This window comes from Diabrotica virgifera, chromosome 4 (assembly GCF_917563875.1).
Source record: "Diabrotica virgifera virgifera chromosome 4, PGI_DIABVI_V3a".
Lineage (NCBI taxonomy): Eukaryota > Metazoa > Arthropoda > Insecta > Coleoptera > Chrysomelidae > Diabrotica > Diabrotica virgifera.
Window position 1 is genome coordinate 171,654,094 of NC_065446.1, and position 15,127 is coordinate 171,669,220.

Consider the following 15,127-nt stretch of genomic DNA (forward strand, 5'->3'; position numbering starts at 1 on the left):
TATTTTGTATTTTGACAACGACGTCCGAAGCGGAAGTCGAAACGTTAATAAAATCATTTTTTAAGTTAAATGTGGCTTATTTTCCTGTTAGAATAGTGATTTAAAATAAATGGTACTCCGTTAAAAGGTAAAACTTTTTATTGGGGGTGTTTACGCCGGGGCTGTTTTAGCCGGGGCTGTCTTGACCAGGGCTATTTTGTCTGCGATCTATTTTGTCGGGGCTATTTTGTTTACGAGCTATTTTGTATCCGGGCTATTTTGACGGGGCTTTTTTTGACGGGGCTGTTTTGACCGCGAATTTACAAAACCTATACTATTTCAGTCATGGGGGCGACTGAGTTCGAGTAGGTTTTGTATGCAGAATATTAGTTACATATCCTATGCTATTTAGGTCCAAAAATTAGCTGTATCGGTTTAGGATTTGTAAGCGAAATTTTTTTATTATTATTGAGCAAATGTCTACACTGTTTCAGTCATGTAAGTAAAACTAATCAAATATTTACTAAGTGGATTTATTATTATATCATAAAATTTAGATATGTTTTAAAAATTAAAATGAATAATATATATTTGGATAATAATAAATATTAAAAACAAATGAATAATTACTAATATACGAATATATACAGTATGTCCCTGTAAGTTGGAACCATATGGAAAACTTTTTTATTGTTGATTTTACGAAAAAAAGAAACATATTCTTCATAAAAAGTTCTGCATGGTCTAAAACCGAAGATGCAATCATCTGATATTACTTTTGCATTATTACATCTGATATTACTACTAGTAAGTTTTATTAATAGTATATGAGAAATGTCAAAAAATATGAATTTCTGTTAAGAGTAGAGTATCTTTAGAGAAAAAATTTCAATTTTTTTTTTAATTAGAAGAATGTAGTTGCATATTAGAAAATTATTTTTAAATCCAAACAAATTTTCGTAATAACAATTTTCAATCTTGTGAAATATATAAAGGTACTTTACTCTTGAGACAAATTCATATTTTTTGACATCCCTCGTATACTATTGAAAAAGCTTGATATCAGATGATTGCATCTTCGGTTTTAGACCATGCAGAACTTTTTATGAAGAATGTATTTTTTTCGTAAAATCAATAATAAAAAAGTTTTCCATATGGTTCCAACTTACAGGGATATACTGTATATATTCGTACATTAGTAATTATTCATTTGTTTTTAATTTTTAATATTATCCAAATATATATTATTAATTTTAATTTTCAAAACATATATAAATTTTATAATAATATTATAAAATAATAATAAATCCACTTAGTAAATATTTGATTAGTTTTACTTACATGACTGAAACAGTATATACATTTGCTCAATAATAATAAAAAATTTCGCTTACAAATCCTACACCGATACAGTTAATTTCTGGACCGAAATAGCATAGGATATGTAACTAATATTCTGCATACAAAACCTACTCGAATTCAGTCGCCCCCATGACTGAAATAGTATAGGTTTTGTAAATTCGCGTTTTGACCAGGCCATTTTGACGGTCACGCTAGTATGATATATATGCCAAAAAATCGCAATTTAAAAATAAAAATCGAGCTGTTTCGGGTTTTTTCCTCAAAGTCGCCGGTTTACGAAATAATGAATTTATGCGTTACTTTATGGACGCACTGTAGTGGGGTAAAGGCAGCATTCCTGCTTCAATCCTTTTAATGTTACAAACTCTTTAATGTTGTTATTTGTATCCCAGATTTTATTTTTGTTATGGGTGTAGTATTTTTGTTAGTAGGTTACCGATATATTCTACTCCTAGATTTGGCTACAGCTATTCTTCGATCCTCGGTAATTTTCACAATTGTTTTTGTGACCCTTTTTGTGTATCGATGGTGAAAGTTCCCAACTTCCTATGTCAATTTGTGGGTATTTTCTTTTGTTACCCTAAAATTAAAGAGAAATGTGTATTTTTACCGTTTACAAGCTTCTATGTCGTTATATAGGGCCATCTACAAGCCAATTAATGAAATAACGACAAATAGCTTGTAAACCGTTAAAATACATATTTCTCTTTAATTAGGGTAACAAAACGAAATAGCCAAAAATTGACATAGGAGATTGGGAACTTTCACCATCGGTGTGGTACTAAGACATTAATGGAATAAACATATAAATGAACTGGGGAAAAATAATTTTGAGTATTTTTAGAAAATAACAAAAGATAGGACCAGAAAAACAGAATAAGAATAGGTATTATTTTTATTCATAATATTTTGTTTTTTTTTAATATTGAAATTGATTATTTATAATATAAGTAAAATATTAATGTAGTATACATATTACCAACAACATATAAAAGATAACTGGATCTGACCCTGCGTTTTATACAAACATGTAAGTAGGAGATTAGGTCACTATTTCACCAATATCGTGCTGCATCAAAAATGATGTGGTCGTTTATGGCTCTCTTGTTCTTTGTGAATTGAATTGAAAATGTGTGAAGAGGAGTGCCACAGGATGAGAAAAGAAAAAATGAGGAAATGTCTGAAACGACTTTCACTAAGTGTCTAGGTTAATGAATGGCTGAGTGTTGAAACGGTTTCATAGAAATAGTAGGAAAAATTGGTTTTAGGCGAGGTAAAGAATCGTGTTAATTGTTTAAGTAATTAAGGAGGAAAATATGTTACTTAAAATAAAGTTTATATACTTAAGTGTGTTATTCTTACTAAACATTTAACATTTTAAAGATATTTAGGTAGGTAGGTTCCGAAACTGTTATCATTTGGCACAATGGCGGATCCAGAAGGGGGGTCACGGGGTGATGACCCTCCCCCCCAAACGAAAATAAATATCAATTCAATAATCCTAAAAAAAAGAAAAACCGAGAGCTGTCAAACCAAAAAAATTTGGCCCATCCAAAAAATAATTGAAAACCCACTTATCCTAGGGGAGGTAAGACTAGTTGACCTTGGATCAGAGAAAAGTAATTAAATCACCCTCAAGATCAATGAACCCCCCCCCCCCCCCAAAATTTCTGGATCCGCAACTGAGTGGCCCGTTTAAGTTAAATACTGTTACAATTGAGTGTAATGAGAATTACATTTCTAACCACTACACTGTTTGACATTTTTAGTTCCATTCCGGAAATCATTTTCAGAAAAGCTGATTTTAAAGATAGCCGGCTTGGCTATCTGACTAACCAATATTTTACCTCCCTTCCTGAAAAATTTGAGTCAATTCTAGAAATTGAAAATATAACACCCTTATAATATCCAAAAATTTAGATGTAGGAATAAGCAAAAGAAAATCTGATCCTTTTGCAAAGAAATATGGGAGCTAAACAAAAAGAAAATAAATAAATCATAAAAGAATTTTTGGTGGAGAAGTTGTCGAATCTCCAGATTGTAACACATCAAAAATGAAAGAATACGTGAAATTATAGGAGAAAAAGAATACGTAAAATTATAGCAGAAAAAAACTATTCTATGAGTAGACGCCATAGACATACACACGCACAATATTAACGTGGTATGGCCACCTTCAAAGAATATACATATAGTAACAAAAGGTCAAAGCAAATGTATGATCGGACACCCTTAGAGCGAAGTAAACGACGAAGGCCACCAAGAAGATGGAAATTATAAGTAGTGGATGCGATGAACTCAAAAATTCTACACAAAGTGATATATGACAGCTGCAGCTTCATCACTGCCAAAGGTCTAATAATATTAGCTGTTACAAAACCTGATGAACCGCAATAAGTATTACATTTTCGAAAAATAAATTAGTTTCAGTTTTCAATTTCGGCCAAGTTGAAAATTAAATATGGTTAACAAATATTTTCTCTCATTATTATTATTAAACGCTTTTCTTTACTTCAATAGTTTGCATCAAATTGTTTAAATAAAAAAAAAACGATTCTAATGAAAAATGCTTAAATTCTTGTTTTTTACAATGTAAAACTTTTACGGATTGTAGCTAATGATATGAACTATACATAATATCACTTTTTACGTTAATTGTTTACGTTATGCTTCGTAAATAAACAATAAAGTTTCAAATTTTGAACGCTCATATATTTGTTTATATATAAATCGGCGTTTATTCGTGTCAAATTTCAATACGATACGAAACAAAACTTCAACCAAAACTCGAATTCAAAAAATTCGTGTTTTTATGGTAGTCTTAGAAAAACCACCGGTAGAGACGTTTTGTGCTACAATTAACATTAAAATTCGTTTTGTTGTATTAATTAATTAAACGCTTTTCTTTACTTCAATCGTTTGTTCCAAATCTTTGGACGTTAATTTGATTGCATTTTCTTCAATGCAAATGACTACAAATTTGCAGCCATTTGCATTCGCGGGAACAATACACGAATAGTCAATAAAAAAATTTTTTGTTTGTTGCTTAAATGCTTAAATTCTCTTGTTTTTTACAATGAATAAACTTGAAACTTTTACAGATTGTAGCTAATTATATGAACTATACATAATTTCACTTTTTACGTTAATTGTTTACGTTAAATAAACAATAAAGTTTTAAATTTTTTGCCGATTCCGACTACTTTTCATGTTTGTACATCATATGTTTTATACATATTTTAATAAAAATGACCATATATTTTCATGTTTGAAAAGTGTAAGACTAAAAAGTAAAAAATAAAAAAATATGAAAAAAATATTTTTAAGAAACGCTTTTCTTTAGTTACGAGTGACTAAAATTAAACATATAAAAAAATCAACTAAAAAGCAAAAATCAAAAAATTGAAAAAATCTAACACATTCGTTAAAGAAAAGTGTGGTGCGAAAACCGTTTATTCGATGAAGACGCGCCACGCTTTTCTTTGACGAATGTGTTAGATTTTTTTTAATTTTTTTTATTTTTTCTGTTTGGTTGATTTTTTTATAATATGTTTAATTTTAGTTATTCTTAACTAAAGAAAAGCGTTTCTTAAAAATAATTTTTTCATATTTTTTTATTTAATATCAATTTATCGTTAAATAAACTATACTGTAATATTAAGTTATTTTCATTTAACACCAGTAGTAGTATTTAAAACTTACATAGGTATATTGGAGAATTTAATTATAGGTCAAAACAGAAACCCCAATAGAACATTTTATGTGGTTATAAAACAAGACTCAATAATTGTAATAAAACTACCTTTTATTAGCGTTTTCAATCTTAAAATGGTTTTCAAAAAATTTTTAAATAAAATGTGTAAAAATAGATTTAACGTATGTAAGCTTCAATTAATAATTGAGGCGCTCAGAGCAACAGTGGTCTAACCCACAACTCACAATTTTACCAAAACGCTTTTATTACTTTTAAGTTATCCCTTACTTAAGTAATTTCATATGCAGAGTGGCTCAATGTTTAATACTTTATAAAGCCAAAATATTTAAATAAGGGATAACTTAAATTTAATAAAAGCGGTTTGGTAAAATTGTGAGCTGCAGTTAGGTCACTGTTGCTCTGAGCGCCTCAATTAAACCTCAAAAACGAAGTTTTGAGATAAATGCAATGTTTGCATTCGTATTTTTATTGTGCTTATGGGATGTCGCTACAAATTATGTAGCGCCATTTAGCCAAATATAGAGGTAGATTGTTTAGACCCTTGTTAATCCGAAGATATAATGTTGCTGCTTTTATTAATATATTAATCATAGACTTAAATAATGATATACGGAATGTCATTCAGAGCGAAGTGACGACACCATCTTTTTTATTTGGATTAGTGCTGTTTCACTCTTACGCATAGTAAAGCTGCGACAATAGTTCTCCCCTTCCGTGCCTATACTCACACTTAATGTCATCTTAGTTTCTCGATACAATGTGTTAGAAAGAGATACCGCAAACCAGTCGAAGAAATCTTGTTGTCAGGAAGTGCGGAGTGTAGGCTAACTCTAGGTTAATATATACCTCTACGATATTAATCTAAAAATTCCCAATTTGTGGCTTAGGCTACTGTTGCACTGAGCGCCTCAAATTAATAATAAAAAAAATATAAAGAAATATCATTTACGAATCGAAGATTCTGAATTTTTCAGAATCGTTTTGAACATATTTCAATTGAAGAGTACAGGGGAAAAACAAGGAATGTCACATTTTATACATATTGAGATAAACACCAATAAAGGTTTAATTCTTATGATATCCAAAAACTACTTAGGAGACTCTTAGCAAAATTCTAGCAATTTTTAGACTATAATCTTAATCAAATATTAATCTATATTAACTTATTAATTTAATAATGCACCAAAAAACTGCTAACATTCCTTATTTTTGTCCAGTGGCGGGCGGACAATCCTGGTTCTTCGCCTGGATACAAATTCTTACAAAAATCATATAGACTGATCTTTCTGGTTATTGTTCTGAATCGCTAGTCTAGTCGATAGTTCTCAGTTTTTGCTACCACATGACGAGAAAAGCCAAAATTCATGAAAAAGTGACATTCCTTGTTTTTCCCCTGTACTCTTCAATTTCAATTTTCAATTTCAATTTTAAACAATTTTTCAGAATCGTTCATTCGTTATCCAGCAGTGGAATCGTACGGATGTATGTTTTGATTTGTTTCCTTGTGTTTATATGTTTTGTTATTTGTTTTGATTAAGTGTTGTGAATACTAGCTGTGTTAAGTGTTTCTATATTTATTATTTTCATTACATCGACCTAGTTAATTTTTACACATCTAACTTTGAAAATGACATATACTTGTGAACATTGTCTGACACAATATTCTGACTCGGATAAATACAACAGCTTAAGATGTAATGGAGATTGCCGAAGAAATTTTTGTATGAAATGTACTGGCTTACATAAGACCATCACTAAAGCCCTATTGGACCAAAAATTTTCCCATCTTAGATTTTTTTGTGCAATATGTGAGTCTCCATGCTTAAGATATTTAAACAACAAAATTACAAATATATCAAAAAATCAAATACCCTTAGAGAGCTTTGAGGCCTTAATTCAAGTTACTAAAAAACTAAATGACAATTTGCCTGTTTTCATCGAGACTTTTATGATCTATTAACTAAAAATGACGGCAAACTGGACTATCTTACTAAAAAAATTGACGAGATCCACAAACTAAACAACTTGCTGAATCCTGAAAAGATTTTAAAATCTGTAAGGCAGATGGAACACGACATTTTCAATTTATCGTCAGTTTTTTTTTTGGCTCTTCAGATGAGACTATCAAGGTTGAAATCCAAGACACAAATTCAACTGAGATTAAGTTGGGATTAGAAAGGCTCTCTTCAAATATTGGTAACATTTCAAATCAAATGAGCAGTCTTACTAAAAATATATCTACTTTACCAACTAAAAAAGAGATATTGAAGAAAAATACATCTTATGCCACCGCAAGTACCCAAACTGAAGAGCCCCGATATTTCGAACCAAGTCGAGAGCAAAAGCCAAAAATTACAGACGACAAATGTCACTTTGTGGTTATTAGTAACTTGAACCCAACGTACACCCCTATACAAGTCGTTCACTATATTAAAGAGAAGCTAGGCATTAAGGAATATATTTGATGTTACGCACTCCTTAAAGATGCCGACACAACAACTGGCTCTTCGTTCAAAATAGGTATAAAATCTAAAACATTGATTAACTTATTATTTAATAAGGAAATTTGGCCACCTGGTGTTAACATTAAATGGTCTATAGAATCTTCCTATTCTGAACCAACGCTTTTGTCTGATCACATAAGAATCTGAAGAATCTCAGAAGCCCTGTCACCTTGGAAAATCCAATTACCAATTCACGAAAGGACAAAGATGAAGTAGAAAACACAAACATACGTACAGACAAGCAGGCCATCGAAGTTTGTAAATCTAAGAATCCGTTCCATTCGCCTATAAATTTCATTAAGAAGGATACTTTAGAACCATCGATAAATCTGGATCCTTTGACCCCACCAAGAGTTAGATTAACCAACAACTCGAATAGTCGATATCTTCTAGCCAGATTAAGGGAACCGGATATCTTAAAAGCCATTAAACTTCATATTGCTTATCTACACGACCAACCTGCCTCAGTGTTCTATGATGGATTTACCAACACAAGCGTTAATCTCTTTTTGGCTTCCGAGGGACTTCCTACTAAAACTGAAGATCTACGACAAATTCTACTTGAATTTAACAATCTCTATGGAATTGGTCCAGATGAGGTGGAAGCTGATCTTGCTGCTTTTATGTCCTTTCTCACTTCTGAAAGGATTATACACCTACAAAAATCAAGGGAATGTCACCGAAATTACTATTCTGCTGTCTCTCCAAAACGAAATTTTTAAACATCACGGTGTGTTCTGAGGGACTAGAATCCTCAAATTGTTTTAGTTATAGCAGCTTTAGCATGGTTCTGATTAATATTCGTTCTATAAGATACAAAACTGATGAACTGTTTTTGTTCCTAGAGGAATTGGGATTTCCCCCGGTAGTTGCGGTTACAGAGCACTGGCTTGAAGTCAACGAGTCAATGTAACCAAAAAAAAAATTTTGAATTAAATTTATTGACGCAAAGAGAAGAATGTATGTAGTTTATTTAACCCAAAATACATTATATTGCTGTCAGAAAATAGAAAAAAAATGTTTATTTGGCAAATAAACACTGCTTTTCGTTTAAATTAAATGTTCAAACTGCCAAGAGTTAGGTGGGAGGCTGTTTGTGATTTAATTTAAGCGAAAGGTAATGTTTATTTGTCAAATAAACCTTTTTTCTATTTTCTCACAGCAGTAGGTACAATCCATTTTGAGTTAAATAAATTACATACATTTTCCTTTTTGCGTCAATTAATTTAATTCAAAAAGAATTTTTTTGTTCACCCTGTATATATAATGCTAATTATGTTTATACTACTGAATAGAGCATTGAATAACCTTTCAAATGAGGTGTCATCCCCTATTCCCATTTAAAAAAATCGTCGATTACGTCATCACGCCCAGATGGATGACGTCACTAGTATGAAATATATATCAAAAAATTGTAATGTAAAAATAAAAATCAACCAGTTTCAGCAATTCCTTAAAATCTAATCACTACTGCCAAATATCGAGGTAAACTCTTCTTTGGCCCACCCCGTATGTACATATATTTTGATACAACGGACAAATAATAATATGCTAATTATATACGTCATTCTAATTTAATTGCCGTTAGTGTGAATTTGCTCTCAATAGAAAGTCTCATTAAGTAGTGACATTTCAAGATTCCGTTTGATAACTTCTAACATACTTTGAACGTATTATGTATAATAAAAAAGATAATTCAAGCGTAAAGCAGCCGTCATAAATATTTTATAAAAGATTAGAATGATTTAGTGGCATACCACACAACTAGAATTAATGCGATATTATCCTTTATCGGTTTATGATATGGTCTATAAATGTTGAAGAATGTTATATAGGTAAATACTATCAGCTTTTTTTAAATATTGAAATATTTAAAAAATTAGAGGAACTAATTAATTTCTAAATATGCTTATTTTCTAATAGTCCAGAAAGCCACTGCGCATCCGCTAGTAAAAATATTCTGATTCGGATTTTTTGCACAATCTTACTCAAAAAGGACCTCTTTTAACAAGTTACATGTTGCCAGGTCCAAAAATGGGTCAAAAATTTTTTGAACGTTTTTTTTTTGTTTTTTTCTTAAAATTATTTTTTTACATCGAACAAAGTTTGCTTAGGTTTTATGGATCATTCCAAACAGAAAACGTCTTTAGTAACTTTTCTCTAAAGTTGATAGTTTTTGACATATAAGCGATTAAAAATTAAAAAATTGCGAAATCGGCCATTTTTAACCCTCAAAAATTATGTGAAAAACTGAAAATTTCAATGTTGCCAAGGTAGGTGGATATTCTTTAAACATCGATTGAAGAAATGCCGAAAAGTTTTTTGCAATTACATCTACATGCAACGGTTGAAAATAGTGTCGCGCCCGCTTGATTAACAATTGAAAAACAAAGGGGTTTTCGATATATTGCAAAAAGCTCTTCGGGATTTCATCAATCGATGGTAATAGAATATCTACGTACCTTGGTAATATTGAAATTTTCGGTTTTTCACATAGTTTTTGAGGGTTAAAAATGGCCAATTTTGCAATTTTTAATTTTCAATCGCTTATATATCTCGAAAACTATCACATCTAGAGAAAAGTTACTTGAGATCTTTTCTATTTGGAATGATCCAAAAAAACCTTAAAAAAAATTGTCAGATGCAAAAAAACTTGGTGTTAGCAAAAAACAAAAAAAAAACGTTTAAAAAAATTTTTGACTGCCTTTTGATCCTGGAAACAGAAAATTTGTTAAAAGGAGACCTTTTCAAGCAAGATGGTGAAAAAAATTGAATCAGAATATTTTTCCGCACATATATTTACGCATATTACATACATGCAACGGTTGAAAATAGTGTCACGCCCGCTTGATTAGCAATTAAAAAACAAAGGAGTTTTCGATATTGTATTGCAAAAAACTCTTTGGAATTTCATTAACCGATGTTTAAAGAATATCTACCTACTTTGGCAACTTTGAAATTTTCAGTTTTTCACATAGTTTTTGAATGTTAAAAATGGCCGATTTCGCAATTTTTAAATTTTTAATCGCTTATATGTCAACAACTATCAACTTTAAAAAAGTCACTAAAGACCTTTTCTGTTTGGAATGATCCAAAAAACATAAAAAAACTTTGTTCGATGCAAAAAAAAATAATTTTAGGAAAAAAACAAAAAAAAGCGTTTAAAAATTTTTGACTCATTTTTGGACCTGGCAACATGCAAATTTGTTAAAAGGGGTCCTTTTTGAGTAAGATTGTGTAAACAATCCCAATCAGAATATTTTTCCTAGCGGATGCGCAGTGGCTTTTTTAGTGGCTTTTTTTTAATTTATTATTTTAAATAAAAAACGATAACGAAAAAAAAATAGTCCGACTTTTTACGAATAAATATAATTCGATTATAAAAAAAGATTTTTTTTTTCATGAAACAAATTATTTGGATTAAGTTCATTCATGTATAATTGGGAACTAAGTTACCGACAAATTTGCAAAAATCGCATCGTAATTAGATGTTAAATCCATTTAGTAAGTCTTTAATATAACAAGTAATTGGACTTCGTAAGTTCTAGGTTTTCACAAAAAATAATCGAAAGTAGAACTGGAAGTCGATATTTTGAACTCTTCGTGTAACTTTGCGTCGATTGATATACGATTTTACTAATTTTGAGTCATTGTTGCAACTCTAAAACCGGAAGCCCGATGTCAAATTTATCATCTTTAATACCATCCTTGGGTTATAAGCTTTCATTTGACACCTCATTTGTAATTCTACCTGGTATATTCGCGGTCGGATGGACAGACAGCCTAGGTCAAATTTCTCACCGTTAGTACCATCCTTGGATTATAAGCTTTCATTTGACACCTCATTTGTCATTCTACCTGCTATAATGACGGAGGATTATAAATATTCGCCGTCGGACAGATAGACGTACATATAGCCTAGGTCAAATTTCTCACCTTTAGTACCATCCTTGGATTATAAGCTTTCATTTGACACCTCATTTGTCATTCTATCTGGTATAATGACGGAGGAGTTATATTCGCAGTTGGAGGGACAGACGCACAGACAGTCTAGGTCAAATTTGTCACCTTTACTACCATCCTTAAATTATAAGCTTTCATTTGACACCTCATTTGTGATTCTAGCTGGTATAATAACGGAGGAGTTATATTCGCGGTCGGATGGACAGACGGACAGACAGCCTAGTCAAATTTCTCGTCTTTAGTACCATCCGTTTATTATAAGCTTTCATTTGACACCTCATTTATGGTATAATGACCGAGGCCTTATATTCGCGGTCGGATGGACAGACGGAGAGACAGCCTAGTCAAATTTCTCACCTTTAGTAGGTACCATCCTTGGATTATAAGCTTTCATTTGACACCTCATTTGTCATTCTACCTAGTATAATGACGGAGGAGTTGTATTTACAGACAGACAGACGGACGTGGATAATTCTATGTTTTCACATTTTTTCAAAATGGGTGAAAACAATATACTGACTTATTCACCATGCATCTTCTTCTCCTGTTCTCGATACCTTCAGTGATCGGAATGTGATTCGGCCATGCGTAAAATACAATTAAGAAGCAAACGAGAGGGCGTAGACGACAACACTGTAGCAGAGTTTACATAGGAATAATATTAACATCAGTTTTCAAAATTCTCCCTCTGTGGCTCAGTGGTAAGAGAACCTACCTTTGAATTCAGGGGTCGTGAGTTTGAATCTCATCAGGGGCAGGAAATTTTTCATGTATAAAAAAATAATAAGTGAAAATAGTTCCTATCCTTGTGGGATCGGTACTCATCGGAGAGACCGCACACATTCAGATACAATTAGCGTCTCTGTGTAAAGACAATGAAGTCGACTTTTCAAAGTAACAAGACATTAACTTAACACACACACACTACACAATACACCAGGAATCTGGTTGCAAAATGAACTGTACTATGCCAATGGCCATTACTTGTTGAGGAATGAATCTAAATTAAAAAAATTCAAAATTCAGATGGTTCCAGAACCTGAGAAACAGAAATTTTGTCATTACCTTTAACAAGATAAGATCGGATCATGCAATAACACTTTTTATCATCATCAAGGTATCAAGGTGCTTAATTGTCTAGTTCTGCCATCTCATTTTTCTGAACATCTGAGTTTTTGTGCAAATCTGACAAATCTGACGATGTCTTTCCCTTACATAAGTTTCCTGATTTCGTGGCTTATCAATGTTCTAAACTCGCCACTACACTGATTTACTGAATATGCTATTCCCCGTTCATTTGTCATTCTCTAGAATATTTAATCATTCCTCGTCTTTATGTCAAACACATTGTTTCACCACCATTTATTTGTGATTGTGATTAATGTTCTTCCTAGCCGTAAATAACTCTTCGTAGGGTTCCTCCCATATTTTGGTATCAAGCTTAATGTTGTTTTTCTCATATTTTGGAATTTACAGATTTTTTGCTATTTACTTTCAACTCTTGTTATAAGTTTATCGATCAAATTTCTGTTTTTATTTGTACAGCATTTGTCTGAGTCTTACTTTCTTCTTCTTTGCTTTTCTTAATATTCTTCTTTGTCTGTTTTTAGTCATTTGCTTCAGACTTGATTTTTTATGTGGTTGTTGTTTCGCAGTCTTCGTCCTTCCATTCCTTTTTTTGGTGCCATACCATTTCTTCTAGAGTATTAGGATGTGTTCTTTTATTTATCTGTAAATTTCTCTATGTTATCAGGTTTACTTGTTTGAATTCAATTCAAATATATTCAAAATTTGCAGTTGCAAATTAGTACAAATTACTATTCATTTATCAAATCATTCCTAGTATTATGTTTTCACCGAATTAATAAAAATCTCATATACATCCATTATAAATAATGTAAGCCGTAAGCAATTGTGTGTGCCCGTTTATTTAAAATTCGTCACAAAGCAAAATTGTATGTGTGTTTGTGTTTTATTGACACTGGTTTTCACAACCAACTGGCCAGTCTATTTCATAATGATTTTTTAGATAACTTATAACTTATCACTAACTCAGGGGAGTAATGTGTAGTGTGTGTTGAGTAAGTGTCTTGTTACTTTGCAAAGTCGACGTCATTGTCTTTGCAAAGAGACGCTAATTGTTTCCGAACGTCTGCGGTCCCTTCCGTAAGTACCGATCCCACAAGGACAGAAACTATTTTCATTTATTAATTTATAATAAACGAAAAATTCCTGACTCTGGTGAGATTCGAACTCACGACCATTCGGACCTTTCTTTCCAAAGGTAGGCGCTCTTACCACTGAGCCACGGAGAGGTTATAAAGCAAAATTAAAACTGTACATCTGAAAATTATGTTGCATGATCAATATTTAAATATCTGGAAATTAAATAATTCGTGAAAAACTTCTTGTCACTATTAAATACAGTAAATTAGACAAAAAAGAAATCGTAAAATTTGAATATTATGTATTCAGTATTAGGTAATGCATCCGAATATTTTTGAATATTATTACATAAATATGACCAATATATTCAATGATTACAAAACTATAAATTCATAGGAAATATTTAAAATAAATACGGAAGCAAATTATGTCAATATAATTTAAATATCAAAGGTACTTTGGATATTATTAGGTTGTTTATTATTGTTTATTTTTATTATTTTTTTTTTCAATGTGTAGGTAAAGCTGGTAAAAAAAGGTTCCTTTATAGCAGCAAGACTTTAATGACAAAATTTTAAGGTGAATATTGAGAATATTAATGTGTAAAAGGTAACAACAAATATTGTGTTATTATTGTTAGGATTGCCGCCCTGTTTGGGCTCTTCCGATTCGTTTGTCGCGGTGAATCAAGCCGCATTAACATTTTGGTTTTACAATTGGTTGTGTGACTTGGCATCTTCTACAATTTTTCTCTATTCGTTCCTACTTTTGCTTATGGTTACCCATTCTCTGACTCCCATCTTCTTAAGATCCTCGACTATCTGGTTTTCCCATCTAGTTTTGGGTCTTCCTCGTGGTCTGCCTGATACAGGTCTCCATTTGGAAATTTTCTTGATGACGGCTTCTGGATTTCTGCTTTCTATATGTCCCATCCATCTGAGTCTCTTTGCCTTGATAAATCTGACGATGTCTTCTCCTTTCACAAGTCCTCTTACTTCGTGGTTCATGAGATTTCTAAATTCATTATTAGGTACCTAAGTTTAGTGGGCCTGGAATCCTCCGAATTATTTTCCTCTCTAGGATCCTCAATCGGTCTTCCTCTTTCTGGGTAAGACACATTACTTCGGCACCATATGTGATTACTGGTCTAATTGCTACTTTGTAAATTTTCAGTTTACTATTCTGAGTAAGCTTCTGATCTTTGAGGAAGTTATTGTATTTCCAGTAGGCTCTGTTTCCTTCCTGGATTCTTTCACTGATTACGATGCTTCTATTATTAGTTCCATTAACTGAGACTCCAAGATATTTAAAGTGTTCTACATTTTCAAACTCATATTCACCAATATTTAAACTTGTCACATTAACTGGATTTTTTCTGGAGCATACTAGGTATTTTGTTTTGTTTTGATTTATTTCTAAACCCCTTTTGGATGCTTCC

The 15,127-nt window shown here is 31.6% G+C and overlaps 1 protein-coding gene across 1 annotated transcript in view; it reads left to right on the forward strand.

Moving 5' to 3' along the window:
• The window catches only part of LOC126883229 (agrin), a 362,103-nt gene that overhangs the window by 252,760 nt on the left and 94,216 nt on the right, over positions 1-15,127 (forward strand). The gene's annotated exons all lie outside the window — the stretch shown is intronic.